We start from the raw sequence: 15,361 nt of genomic DNA, 5'->3' as shown, positions 1-15,361 counted from the left end.
AGGGCCTTTAAATAGGTACCAAACCTTGGAAATTAGGGTTTCATTAAACAACATGGACTCGCCAAGTCCGGTCATGAACCCGGATGAGAATCTGCGACCCTACTCGGCAAGTCTAAGCACCAACTCGCCGAGTCCCTCTACAAACTCCAAAATAAATTAATAAAATAATATACTTGTGAATCCGGGTGTTACATACACCCACATAATATTAGAAAATCCAAAGAATATGGCCACAGAATGGAGAAAGACTTTGAATGGTATAAGGTACAATTGGTGAAACAAACTTCATGCACAACTACCTTCAGGCACAATTTCAAATTTTTAGTGCAAAAGCAAAAATTGACAAAGCCAGAACAACAAATTAAGATTCGATTTGATACACTTAATTTAAGAAGGCAACAATGTTGTATAAGTAAAGCATACTCATCGTAGCCAGCAAGAATTTTGCAAAACCGACCCAAGAGAAAACACCAAACAAATCTTTAAAATAATCTCAACATCTTTAGGAAGCTTGTTTTCTTAAGGTCGGCGGTTCTTCCGGTGGCTCTTTACCTGACGATCATCAAAGCAGGTAAAAAAAACATCTCCTAAGAGTCACAAGTAGCAGAGGAGGCAGGTAAAGAGAGAAGGATGGAGACGTAGGGCGATGTAGTCGATAATGGAGGAAAAACAGGTCTCTGTTGGGAAGAAGCAGACGATGATGGAGTCGGGGCATATAGTGTTTATGGAGGCTTCGCAGTCGGCAAGAAATCATTTAATCGGAGAGCAATCGAAAGGAATTGGGGTAATAATCCCCAAATTGGAAGCAACTAAATTTGGGGGTGGGGGTGGTTAAACGGGGAAGAAACGAGTGTGAGTCGGGTGGGTTTAATCCTAGCAGAAGAGGGTGATGTAAGTGACAAAAACAGTAGATATGTGGTACAGAGGTGGGGGTTATCCAAGGAGATCCGTTCTGAAAGAGTAAAGGAAGTAGGCGGTGGAAGAAGCTGTGCAGACAAAATGGTGCGTAATTTGTGAAGTAAAGAGACGATGGAATCGGTGGATGGATTAAACCTGGTGGAGGAACTAACCTTATGGACATTACCAAGGTTAGTTACTATTGTTAAGAATGTTGTGTTTTAATTATATATATAATATATATAAAAGAAAATTAGAAACCACCTTACTTTGACAAAAAAAAAAGTACCTAATTATTTTTTGCAAAGAAAATGTATGAACAACCTATATCTTTTATATTTACCAATCGGTATCTTTTAAGTTTCATTTACAAAGGGAACAACTTGGTTTTTGGTTTTAGATTGGTCACTATTTGTATTTATATTATAAAGCATATTTGTCATATCTTGATTTTTTTAGGAAAAATGTAACGACTTAAAATACGACCCAAAATTTTTTGTTTTAATATTACTAAAATCACATCATAGAATTGCATACATAATAAAACCATGGAATGAATAACTCAAAAGTCATAGTAACCGTGTCAAAACAAAATTATATCGATCATAACAAAATATCTGAATAAAACTCCCAAGATAAAACTAAAGTTGTGGTGTGTGCGATGTCATCAACCTGAGTTGTTCCCCTTGCTAGCGGAAGTACCTGAAACCAAAACTGAAACTGTAAGCACAAAGCTTAGTGAGCTCCCCAAAACTACCACATATCATACAATAACAAATCAATACCTATTGGGTCATGCCCACTGCATCGGACCGAAGTCCGGAACTAATCAGGGCCTTGCCTCTACATCGGACCGAAGTCTGGAAACTGCATCGGACCAAAGTCTGGAACTGACTGGGACCTTGTCCCTTGCGTTAGACTAAAGTGCGGAACTAGCTGCATCGAACCAAACTCTGGAACTGACTAAACATAACATAATATAATCGTAACTACTAGCATAAACAAATTTACTACATACTGCATCGGACCGAAGTCCGGAACACATAACACAAAGACATGCTTGAATCACAAAGACATCAAGCACACTGAACTACTGCACCGGACCGAAGTCCGAAACTACTACTAATTAAACGGGCCGACATTGTGGCCGTAGATCCGTTCCTACTGGAAAGAAAACTCACCTCGTAACATTGGCTGCTGAGATGCTAACTCTAAAACTGGCTTACTCCTACTCCGAAACTGTCCAGATACAAATCCCAAAAACACTAGATCAGGTACTGATAAATGCCCTTGGGGTAAAATGACTATTTTACCCCTGGTCAAAGTCAACTCCTTGCTCAAAGTCAACTTTCAGTTGACCGGACTCACTGAGTCAGGGCGTAGACTCATAGATTCCCTCCATCACTAGATCCGACTCCAACTCATCGAGTCCCTTCCCCACTCACTGATTCACCCTAAACTCTCAAATCGGGGAAAAACGAGGACTCGCGACTCGACTCGTCGAGTCTGAAGAACAACTCGCCGAGTCCAAGGCATGTCATTACTATACAGTCGATTCTGGTTGATTCCAGTGCATCCAATACATAGATCTGGGTTCCTAGGACTGATTTTAAACATCAAGTTTCCAGATTTACATTCATCCAATCACATAAGAAGCTAAAAGGCCCAATAAGAAGCTAAAAGAGGAGATCTAGGTTTGGAATGGGTGCTTATCTCAATAAAGGTGGCAACCTTGAGCTCAAGGAGTCCAGAAATGCTTAGATCTGAAACCCATTCATCTTAACTTCCAATAAAACAACCTCTATGTCTAGAAAATGGAAAAAGAAGCAACACTAGCAAGCTTTAAGAAGATCTATATGATGACAAGCCAAAAATCCAAGCTTTATACCTTAATGGAGGATGGAATGACACAAGAAACTCAGATCTCCTTTGCTCCTCTTGAGAACTTCTCTTCTCTCTTCTTCTTCTAACTTCAAAAAGCACCAAAAATCCTTCACAAGGTGAAAAATACTCCAAAAAGCTAAAAGAGAGGCTAGGGTTTGGTAAAGGACGTTGTAAGGGTGATGGAGGCTGGTTTGGGGTGCATAAATGTGTTTAAATAGGGTGCAAACCCTTGAAATTAGGGCTTCATCCAGACAGGCAGACTCGTCGAGTCCCAACATATGGACTCGTTGAGTAGCCAACTTAAATCGTGTGATCATCCCGTCTCCACTCGACGAGTCGGGCTACACTCTCGTCGAGTAACCCCTTAAGAAATGAAAATACTTTATTTAAATTACATACCAGAAATGGGGCGTTACAACTCCCCCCTCACTTATCTTAGACTTCATCCTCGAAGTCTGTTGCTGCTGAATCTGAAAATAACTCTGGATAATGCTCCCTCATCTCCACCTCGGTCTCCTATGTCCACTCTAAACCCTTTCGGTGCTGCCACTGCACATTCACTAACTGAACCACCTTGTTCTGCAAGGTCTTCGTCTTTCGATCTAAAATCACAACTGGTGTCTCGATATAATTCAGGCTGCTATCAACCTGAATATCCTCCAAGGGTACAACTGTTGACTCGTCCACCAAAAACTTCCTCAACTGAGAACCATGGAAAGTGTTGTGGATTTGGCTAAGCTCTGCCGGAAGATCCAACCGATAAGCAACCCGACCCACCCGGGACAAAACCATAAATGGACCAATAAACCTGGGCCCCAGCTTGCCCCACTCTCGGAACCTAATGACACCCTTCCAGGGTGATACCTTCAGGAGGACCATATCTCCCACCTGAAACTCCAAGTATGAACGCCTCCTATCGGCGTAACTCTTTTGTCTACTCTGTGCAAGCTGTAGTCTGCTACGAACCTGTTGGATCAACTCTGTGGTCTTGAGCACCACCTCGGTGCTCCCGATGACTTGCTGACCGACCTTGCCCCAACAAATCAGGGTCCTACACTTCCTCCCATAGAGCATCTCAAAAGTAGGGCGGTCAATACTTGCGTGGTAACTATTGTTATAGGAAAATTCTACTAGTGGAAGATACATATCCCAACTACCACCGAAGTCTAGGACACATCCCCGAAGCATGTCCTCGAGAGTCTGAATCGTCCTCTCGCTCTGCCCGTCCATATGAGGGTAGAAAGCGGTGCTAAAATGAAGACGAGTCCCCATCTCATCATGAAACCACTTGTAAAACCTGGAAGTGAACCGGACGTCTCGATATGATACTACTGATACAGGCACTCTATGCCGTGCTACAACCTCGCGTACATAAATATCGGCTAGCTTCTCAGCCGATATACTCTCCTGGATCGGTATAAAATGCGGATTCTTGGTCAACCAATCCACCACGACCCAAATCGAGTCAACTCTACGTGCGATCCTGTGAAGCTTAGTGATGAAATCCGTAGTGATATCTTCTCATTTCCACACGGGAATGTCTAATGGCTGCATCTTGTTGTGAGGCCTCTGGTGCTCTGCATTGACCTTCATGCAGGTCAGGCATCTCTCCACAACCAGGCTACGTCCCGCTTCATGCAGGGCCAATAATAATCTGGTCGAAAATCTCTATACATCTTCGTCGCCCTTGGATGGATGGAGAAACGAGACTTATGAGCCTCGTCCATCAATACTTGTTATACTCCGCCCCAATATGGCACTCATACTCTCCCATGAAGGGTCAACAATCCTCGACTATCCTAATCAAAGGAAGCCACTCGGCCCACAATCCTCTCACAATTCTGTCTCTCTTCCTTCAGGCCCTCAACTTGTGCTTCTTTAATTTGCTCCAACAAGGGAGTAATCACAGTCATCCTTAAACAAATATCCCTAATCGGGGCTGCAACCGCCTTGTGGCTCAGGGCATCGGCCACTACATTGGCCTTACCTGGATGATAAAGGATCTCACAATCATAATCTTTTACCACGTCTAACCATCTGCTCTGCCTCATGTTCAAATTTGGCTGATCCATGAGGTACCTCTAACTTTTGTGATCTATGTAAATGATACAACGGACCCTATAGAGGTAATGTCTCCAAATCTTGAGGGAAAACACCACTTTCCCCAGCTTTAAATCATACGTCGGATAGTTAGCCTCGACTCCTCGTGAGGCTTCAACTGTCTAGAGGCATAAGCTATCACATGCCCTCGCTGCATCAACAATGCTCCCATCCCTGTGATCGAAGCATCACAGTAGACCACAAAGTCATCCACTCCCTCTAGCAGGGTAAGAATCGGTGCCTCGCACAAACGTTGTCTGAGGGTCTCAAATGTTTCCTCTTGCTTAGGCCCCCAGCGAAACACTACCGACTTCCTAGTCAGTCGAGTGAGTAGAACTACTATCTTGGAGAAATCCTGAATGAATCTCCTATAGTACCCTACCAAACCTAGGAAGCTCCGAATCTCAGATGGAGACCTCGGGACCTCCCACTGCATCACGGCCTCTATCTTGGCTGGATCTACTAGTATACCCTTATGGTTGACGAGGTGCCCAAGGAACTACACTTCGCGCAACCAGAACTCACACTTGGAGAACTTTGCGAAAAGTCTCTCCCTCGTCAAGGTCTCTATCACCTCCCTCACGTGCTCCTCGTGCTGCTCCTGAGTCTTGGAATAGACCAAGATGTCGTCGATAAACACTATCACATACCGATCCAACATCAGTCTGCATATGCGATTCATGAGATCTATGAACGCGGCCGGAGCATTGGTGAGCCCAAATGGAATCACCACAAACTCATAATGACCATAGCGGGTCCTAAAAGCAGTCTTCTGCACATCCTCACCTCTGACCCGCATCTGATGATACCCGGAGCGCAAATCAATCTTTGAGAACAAAGATGCTCCCTAAAGATGATCAAATAAGTCGTATATCCTCGGAAGTGGGTAACGATTCTTCACCGTCACCTTATTCAACTCCTGGTAATCTATGCACATACGGTGCGACCCGTCCTTCTTCTTCACAAACAGGATCTGGGCTCCCCAAGGTGAACTGCTCGGCCTGATAAAACCCATGTCTAGCAGCTCCTGCATCTGCATAGACAACTCCTGCATCTCTGGAGGAGCCAACCGATATGGTGCCTTGGTTATCGGAGCCGCACCAGGAACTAGATCAATCATGAACTCAACATGTCTCTCTGAAGGTATCCCAGGAAAATCCTCCAGGAATACGTCAGGGTAGTCTTGTACTACCGGGACATCATCAACTGTCGCCTTGCTCTTCTCCCGGGCATCTAAGACATAGGCGACGAACCCTGCACAACCCTGCTGGAAGTAGCGCCTCGCTCTCGCTGCTGAACAAAGAATCAGTCCGCGATGTGGCCTCTTGCCCTGAATCACTAACTCTCCCCCATAGGGAGTGCGAACCCTCACTAATTGCAACTCACAATCGATCACTGCCCCATTAGGGCTCAACCAATCCTTGCCTACTATAACCTTGTTCCCTCGCGGAGGAAGAGGAACTAGGTCTACCGAAAACTGCTCATCAAATAACCGAAGCGAACACCCCTTATGCACTCTCGTGACCCTAACGGTCCTGTCATCAGCTATCTCAACCTCAAGTGGACAATCCAGCTCCCCTAGAGCTCTGCTAAACCTCTTGCTAAGTGCAAGCGAAACAAATGATCAGGTAGCCCCCGAATCAAACAAGACTGTAGCCGACATGTCGTTCACTAAGAACGACCCTATATAAAAGACATAACCATAAGAAATAATTCATAACAAATAAAGAGATGAAATGAAGATACATACTCGTCCCAACATTAGGAGTCGCTCGCGCTTCCTTTGCCGTCATCTGAAAAGCTCTACTCTTCGCCACTGGCGCGTCACTCTGGCCCTGACGGCCATCTGTAATCCTCAATGTTGCAGGGGCAGGTGCTACCACCCTCCCTGCTGCTGGAAAACTTGTACACTGGGACTTTTTATGTCCCCTCTGATTTCAATGGAAGCAAATCAAATCAGATGTTGTAGTGGTGGTAGTAGTAGTTGTACAATCTCTGCTCATATGCCCGGTTCGGCCACACTTGTAGCAACCGGGACTCCCTGCCTTGCATGCCCCATCGTGCTATCTCCCACACTTTCCACACCGACTGTGGCCCTGCTGTCCTCTAGATCTGTGATCTGATACCTTGGGGTTTTTGCCTGAACTCCCAGTTCCAGGTACCGCCTATGGCTTCCTCTTCTTCTCCATCTCTAAATCTCTGTCTCTCTCTTTCTCTCTCTCTCTCTCTCTCTCTATGTCGAGCCTTAACAATCATGTCATCTAATGTTTTACAGTTGGACTGGCTCACAAACTGGTGGATATCACTCCGCAACATCTCATGATGACAAGCCTTCTTCATTTTTTCGTCAGCTGCATACTGAGGAACAAGAAGAGCTCTCTCTCTGAACTTGGCGGTAATCTTCGCCACTATCTCTGTAGTCTGAGTAAGATCCTGAAACTCCCTGGCTAACTGTTTCACCTCAATAACCGGTGCAAATTCAGCTCTGAACTTGGTAGTAAAATCAGCCCAAGTCATCACATCAAGAGCTGCATCATCCCCAATGACATGTCTAATCTCATTCCCTGTCCATCAGAAGACAGGATGCTAGTCTGACTGTGACAAATCAAAATTTCCATTTGTACGAATTGTGAGTCTACTTTCCTAAATGTGTTTTAATGTTTGTTATATGCTTTATAACATTGTTTACATGTCTAAAATACAAGATCCGGGAGCTTACGACCCAAGAACGTTCTTGGGGTGTAAACTCCAAAACGAAGCCTAAAGGCCTCCTAGTCCCGATTCCTTGTTAGACAGCTTGTTTAGGACTTAATGTATAAACATTTGAGGCTAGAAATCAATCAAGAAACCCTAGTTATAGGAGTTTACGGCCAAGGATATCTCTTGGGCCGTAAACCCCTTTGTAAGGGCTATAAGTGCCCTAAATCACCCCTAAAGCTTAAGGACCTTTACCCTCTAATGCTTGTAGTTAATTTGGACACCAAAACACTTCAAAATCATAGGGTTTTAGGAGTTTACGGCCAAGGAAAGATCTTGGGCCGTAAACCCCTTTTTCAAGGGCAAAGTGTGCCCTAAACACCCTTAAAGCCTTAAGACAATTAACCTTGTATACTTGGGACTTGAATGGGGAACAAATTACATCAAAATCATCCCTTAAAGGGAGTTTATGGCCAAGGAACACCTCTTGGGCCGTAAACTCCAAGTAAAGGCACAAAGGTGTGCCTAATGTCCCCTTTAGCCTTAAGCAAAAACATGGAAGTTATCCTACATGTGCAAGTGCCTTAAATGAATTAAAACCAACACCCCATAGGAGTTTACGGCCGTAAACTCTAGGGGATATGGTCCTTTGGCCATAAACTCCCCAAAGGAGCATTCCAAGGCCTTAAACTACTTCAAAGATTATCCCAGCAAGGCTAGGCTTATTCTAGGATCAATATAGCACTTCAAAACACCCAAAACCACCAAGTGAGGAGTTCACAGCCGTAAACTCATGGGTTCACAGCCGTAAACTCCAAAGGGTGGGTTTTGTTGGGTGGTGAACTCATATACAAGGTCATTGGTGCATTAAACCCCTTTTGCCTTGTCTCGTATCAACTTAGATGCAACCATTAGGACCTATAACACTTATATAAAGTGTTTACATGTTCCTAAGTGTCTCAACTTACTTTGTTAAGTTATTATTTGGCTAATTAGTTATATATATGCTCATTATATGATAACTAGGCTCGAACGTGTGAACAAGTCTCCGTTTGCCACCTAGCACGGTACCCGATACATCAATCCAATCTACTCACCACAAGTGAGTTTCATACCCCTTTAATAAACCTTTGAAATGCTTTTAAATGTTTTAAATACTTTATGGGGGGATACAAGTTAAACACTTACAGTTATTTCACCAATCACATGTGATTACATTAATCACATGTGATTAATAACTAGAAAACCAATGATTTTATCACTGTTCAAACTGTTTATCAAACTGTTTTACTTCAAAATATTTTACAAACTCTTTTACTTATCAAATGCTTTTATCAAACTTTGTTTTACTTCTTATAAATTGCATGCCCATATATGTATAGATATATAAGTAATGTTTAAAGGGCTTAGGAAGGCCATCCGCCCTATTTCCTTTTCGCGCACTGAGATGTGGTCTGGTGGGATTTCAGGTGACCATCCGAGAGTCGTTTCAATATTAGTTATATATCATATATACATGTATAGACATAAAAGTACTTCCATATTCATACTTATCAGTACACCAATAGCTAGTTACCATCGGGGTAACACAGAACAAATACAACTATACTAGAAACAGTACATATACAACTATACTAGAAGCAGTACATATACAACTATACTAGAAACAGTACATATACAACTATACTAGAAGCAGTACATATACAACTATATTAGAAACAGTACATATACAACTATACTAGAAACAGTACATATACAACTATACTAGAACGAGAAACATTACATATACATGAACGCGTTAACAATTGTGATCCACTGTGTCGGAGCATGCCTTAAATGTCATGGCCCGAGTTGTAGCCAGAATTCTCCTGGAGGGAGAGCGTGAGTTTGCGTATAGATCTATATTGGAATGTCTATCCTACACCTTGCTGCTAGCTACAGCCAGACCTGCAGGTCTGCGGGTGCCAAACATCATTCCGTTATTACGACCATTCATTATGTCGTTGTTACCAGTCGATAGCATGGTGCAATTTATCACATTATACCTTAATATAAATCCGGTTTAAGGTAGTTAGTACAGCAGTAGTTCTTATAATACAAAACTACAGTACTACAATGATTTACCCATTACATATTTTAGTGATAACCTCACTTAAACGTTAATGTACAAACTATATTTTGTCAAATGATAGTTACATTTGGGAAATTACACACTTTTACATCAAACGAGCATGCAGAACAGTTAAGCCTTGGTAGAAGGTTACTTTAATGGAAAATATAAGTTTTTCTGAGAGATTCAAACTTTTACAAACACTTTCAAACACTTACTTACATTTTTACAAACTTATACATTGACACATGTTCAAACGTTTTGACAACAAACATTGACACTAAAATACTTATGAACTCACCAGCTTAATGCTGATAAACTCTTTCAAAATAACTTGTATTCTCAGGTCATCAGTAGACAGGTACCGAGGCCAACTTTTGAGAAGATGGAGCGCATCCAAGACTCATCTTATTATTTTGATATACATTATTTTTGGTGTCTATACTGTACAGAACACGCTTGTATTAAAATTATATATTTAATGCAATGGATGATGTTGTTTGCTTATTTACATTTACTGTGTTGTGATACTTTACATGACGTCCTCCGCCCCAGAACATTTCCGCCGTTCTTGGTTTTGGGGTGTGACACTGACCTTGTCCCCCTCGGTACATCTGCTGGTGCGAAATGCGTTGGCGACATCTTCCAACCATCTGGTACTCGCAATGGGGTCTCGTTCCCATGATAGTTAGGAGCTCCACAAGCTCTGAACTCCCTAAAGGTTAGTGTCTGCGACCCCATCATGGCCGCCACCTCAGTACATAATGTACCCAACCTCTCATCCATCAGCTCCAAAATGCCCTCCTTGATCGACCCAAAGATCACAAGAGTATACTCAAGTATGATACGAGTAATATTTGAAGAGAAAAACTCCCTCGTCTGCTCATCTAAATGCTCAGCCCCCGAGCCTGATCCTGATCCCTCACCGGCACCTGAACTGCCGCCTGTTGGTCTAGGGTGTAAAACCACCATTCTGAAAACATATCAATTCAAACGTCAGAAACACTGATATATCTCGAGGGATCGCTAATACTAAAGGTTTTCCTGGTCTCACCTCGGCCTTCCTTGATTCAAGTACGGATCCTCTGCTTTCATTAGTACGGGCCCATACTACCTTCCACATCTATCCGTACTTTCCTCAAGAACTGCCTCGACTCCACCAAGTCACTACTACTGCTACTGATCTCTACTACTACCATCCTAGGCTTAACCTAGTGAAATCTCTGACCCAAACCAGTCCTCATCTGCTGAAGGCCTCCTTGTAACGCCAATTAGCCATAACCTGAATACAATCACATGTGATGAGGCTCAGATAATCCTTCGAGTAAAAGACTCGTCCCCACAATGGTTAGAATCATACAAGAGCTGCACAGTAGGGCCAAACCAGTCCTCAGCTGCTGAAGGCCTCCTTGGTCACTATTTGTATTTATATTATAAAGCATATATGTCATATCTTGATTTTTTTAGTAAAAATGTAACGACCCAAAATACGACCCAAAAAATTTTGTTTTAATATTATTAAAATCACATCATCGAATTTCATACATAATAAAACCATGGAATGAATAACTCAAAAGTCATAGTAACTGTGTCAAAACAAAACTGTATCGATCATAAAAAAAAATATATGAATAAAACTCCCAGGATAAAACTGAAGTTGTGGTGTGTGCAATGCCATCAAACCGAGCTCTTCCCCTTAGTAGCGGAAGTACCTGAAACCAAAACATAAACTGTAAGCACAAAGCTTAGTGAGCTCCCCCAAACTACCACATATCATACAATAACAAATCAACAACTATTGGGCCACGCCCACTGCATCGGACCGAAGTCCGGAAACTGCATCGGACCGAAGTCCGGAACTAACCAGGGCCTTGCCCTCTGCATCGGACCGAAGTCCAGAAACTGCATCGGACCGAAGTCCGAAACTGACTGGGACCTTGTCCCCTACATCGGACTAAATTCCGGAACTAGCTGCATCGGACCGAAGTCCGGAACTGACTAAACATAGCATAACATAATCGTAACTACTAGCATAAACAAATTTACTACATACTGCATCGGACCGAAGTCCGGAACACATAACACAAAGACATGCTTGAATCACAAAGACATCAAGCACACTGAACTACTGCACCGGACCGAAGTCCGAAACTACTACTAATTAAATGGGCCGACATTGTGGCCGTAGACCCGTTCCTACTGGAAAGAAAACTCACCTCGTAACGCTGGCTGCTGAGATGCTAACTCTAAAACTGGCTTACTGGTACTCCGAAACTGTCCGGATAAAAATCCCAAAAACACTAGATCAGGTACTGATAAATGCCCTTGGGGTAAAATGACTATTTTACCCCTGGTCTGTAACGCCCGCAGATCCGGGCTAGTCAATTTCAAGGCAATAGGGGTCAAAAACAACTTTTCGACAAAAAGATTATTTAGAATAAATAATCTTAACCAAGTTGTAGAATATGTCACAAGGTTTCTGTACATATAAAGAACGCCGAAATCCGATTTATAACGAAGAAGTTATGACCCGTCGAAGTTTCGCGTCGGAACCGGCACGGCGCCGGGAAGTGTAAATAGTAAATTTATGATAGAGAGAGATTTAGCCTTAGCACTCTAAACGAAATTCGTAGAATATGTTAAACTAAGAACATCGATAAAAAGAACGCCCAAATCTGACTTCGTATGAAGAAGTTATGATTTTTCGAAGTTTCGGATTAGCGGTGTACAGCCCGAAATTCGAATTTTAGATCGATTGATTTTTAGCCGACACAACCTAAACAAGAATCGAAGATCTCGTTATTAGTAGCGTAACGATAAAAAGACAGACGAAAATGGACATCGGATAAAGAAGTTATGAGATTTTAACGGACCAATCCTGTCCCGGCCTGTTAAAAATATAACTTTAAAAATAAAGTCAAAATTAGCCGACGGAGTCTAAACGAAAGTTGTAGAGTACGTCTCCACCTACGCGTGGATATAAATAACGTCAAAAACGGAGTTCGTATGAACGAATTACAAATTATAATAGCATATTTACGTATTAAAATAAAGTATAAATCATGTATACGTACACATATATATACATATGTATATATCATTAGAAAGGTATCGACGATGCGGCCATTATAAGACTAATGTTGAGTGCTTTCGACATTAGTTTAGTACAAATATCATTAAATCCATTTAAAATAGTATTATAGAGGGGTGTTTAGTTGTTTATATAACTAAAAGGTCATTAAGTAATTATGGAGGGTAGTTTTTGAAAATTTAATTACTATAAATAAGAGCCTTGGGCTCTCATATTTCTTGCACCATTCTCTTGATTCAAGAGTCTTTCTCTCCTTATCCCCCGAGCATTTCGGTCCCTCGTGATTCGACTTCTCTTTTTGTAGTTTTAGTATAGTAAGGTGAGCGCTGAAGCGCTGCACGAATCTTTCTTAGAAAGATTCAGCGACGAAGTTCTGCCCCTGCAGAGCCCAACTCCTAGCTAAAATCCCCTTGAAAGTAAGTTATGCTTACCCTATTTTAAATATACTTTATATTTAAAATTAGTATTGTTATTATAAATTTATAATAAATATTTGAGCTATTATTATGACTTATATAAGTGTCGTTATAATATATTTTTAACTACTCGCGGTACGGGGAATCTGGTTTAAAGGGCCGCATAGGGTTGTTGGATTTCAGAAGTGCTATACGCCAAAATGGTCCTGCCCTCCGGTGTTTTATGTCTGGCCCCTGTCTGTACATAGTAGTTGGAAAGTATTGTTTAAACGCTTATATAATAATAATAATAAGACTAATAATTAGTGACGGTAATATTAGATTAAAATCTAGTGGTGATAATATTAGGTTTCGAAGCGCTGTCCGAGTACCGAGTCACCACCTTCTCAGGTGAGTGCATAGTCTCTTTCATCTTACACATAGATATGAAGTATTTTATATAAACTACGTGCTATGTGTGCATATTATCTGAATACTTGCTGTCTATGCTGGATGAACGTTTTATACATGTTTTAAAGAATTTAAGCTGTATACGTATTTTATATATACGAATATGTTGGGTATGAGATGGTAGATGAATGATGAGAGATAGAAGATGATACATTGGCAGTTATAGACTTAGTGTCTATGGGACAAACACCAGTAGCTATGGACTTAGTACCTGTTAAACGTTGGTAGCTATGGATTTAGTACCTGTTGGGAATTGGTAGCTATGGACTTAGTACCTGTTGAACATTGGTAGCTATGGACTTAGTACCTATTAGATAAATACTGGTAGCTATGGATTTAGTACCTGATGAATAGACCATAGCAGCTATGGAATTAGTGCTTTATGAACGAACATTGGCAGCTATGGATTTAGTGTCAGTCCTATAACCCTGGAGGTAAGGGACTTCGGAATAAACGAATGCAGGATAGATGACTCTTAGGTTAAATCCTTAAAGAGTAAAGAATATAATGGGGATAGGTAATTGGGTTGATTGTTTGATTGAACATAGTAATTATATTATTGTGGGTTGAAAACCCTATGTACTCACCAGGTTTTCCAGCCTGACCCACTCAGTTTATGTATATCACAGGTGACGAAGTGAAGTGACATTACACTGAGAGATTTAAAAGAGATGTAGATCACTAGTGTAAATCATTGTAAGTTCTGTTTAAGCTTATGTTTCGGTATTAACGATGACATCCCAAACATTTTAAAATGAAATAAATACGTTTCTTCGAAAATGTTTTAATAACGTATTTACCATGTTTTTCTGGGAACAAATTCCGCAACCTTTTTATAAAATGAAGTACTCTGATTTTTATAAAGCATAAAAAAAAATCGGTCTTTTCTGGCCGTGATTTTGGGGATGTCACATGGTCAAAGTCAACTTTCAGTTGACCGGACTCGCTGAGTCAGGGCGTAGACTCGTAGATTCCCTCCATCACTAGATCCGACTCCAACTCACCGAGTCCCTTCCCCACTCACTGATTCACCCTAAACTCTCAAATCGGGGAAAAATGAGGACTCGCGACTCGACTCGTCGAGTCTGAAGAACAACTCGCCGAGTCCAAGGCATGTCATTACTATACAGTCGATTTTGGTTGATTCCAGTGCATCCAATACATAGATCTGGGTTCCTAGGATTGATTTTAAACGTAAAGTTTCCAGCTTTACATTCATGCAAGCACATAAGAAGCTAAAAGGCCCAATAAGAAGCTAAAAGAGGAGATCTAGGTTTGGAATGGGTGTTTATCTCAATAAAGGTGGCAACCTTGAGCTCGAGGAGTCCAGAAATGCTTAGATCTGAAACCCATTCATCTTAACTTCCCATAAAACAACCTCTATGTCTAGAAAATGGAAAAAGAAGCAACACTAGCAAGCTTTAAGAAGATCTATATGATGACAAGCCAAAAATTCGAGCTTTATACCTTAATGGAGGATGGAATGACACAAGAAACTCATATCTCCTTTGCTCCTCTTGAGAACTTCTCTTCTCTCTTCTTCTTCTAACTTCAAAAAGCACCAAAAATCCTTCACAAGGTGAGAAATACTGCAAAAAGCTAAAAGGGAGGCTAGGGTTTGGTAAAGGACGCTCTGAGGGTGATGGAGGCTGGTTTAGGGCGCATAAATGCATTTAAATAGGGTGAAAACCCTTGAAATTAGGGCTTTATCCACAC

Source organism: Lactuca saligna, chromosome 1 (assembly GCF_052625555.1).
Source record: "Lactuca saligna cultivar CGN05327 chromosome 1, ASM5262555v1, whole genome shotgun sequence".
Lineage (NCBI taxonomy): Eukaryota > Viridiplantae > Streptophyta > Magnoliopsida > Asterales > Asteraceae > Lactuca > Lactuca saligna.
Note: the sequence above shows the minus strand (reverse complement) of the source record.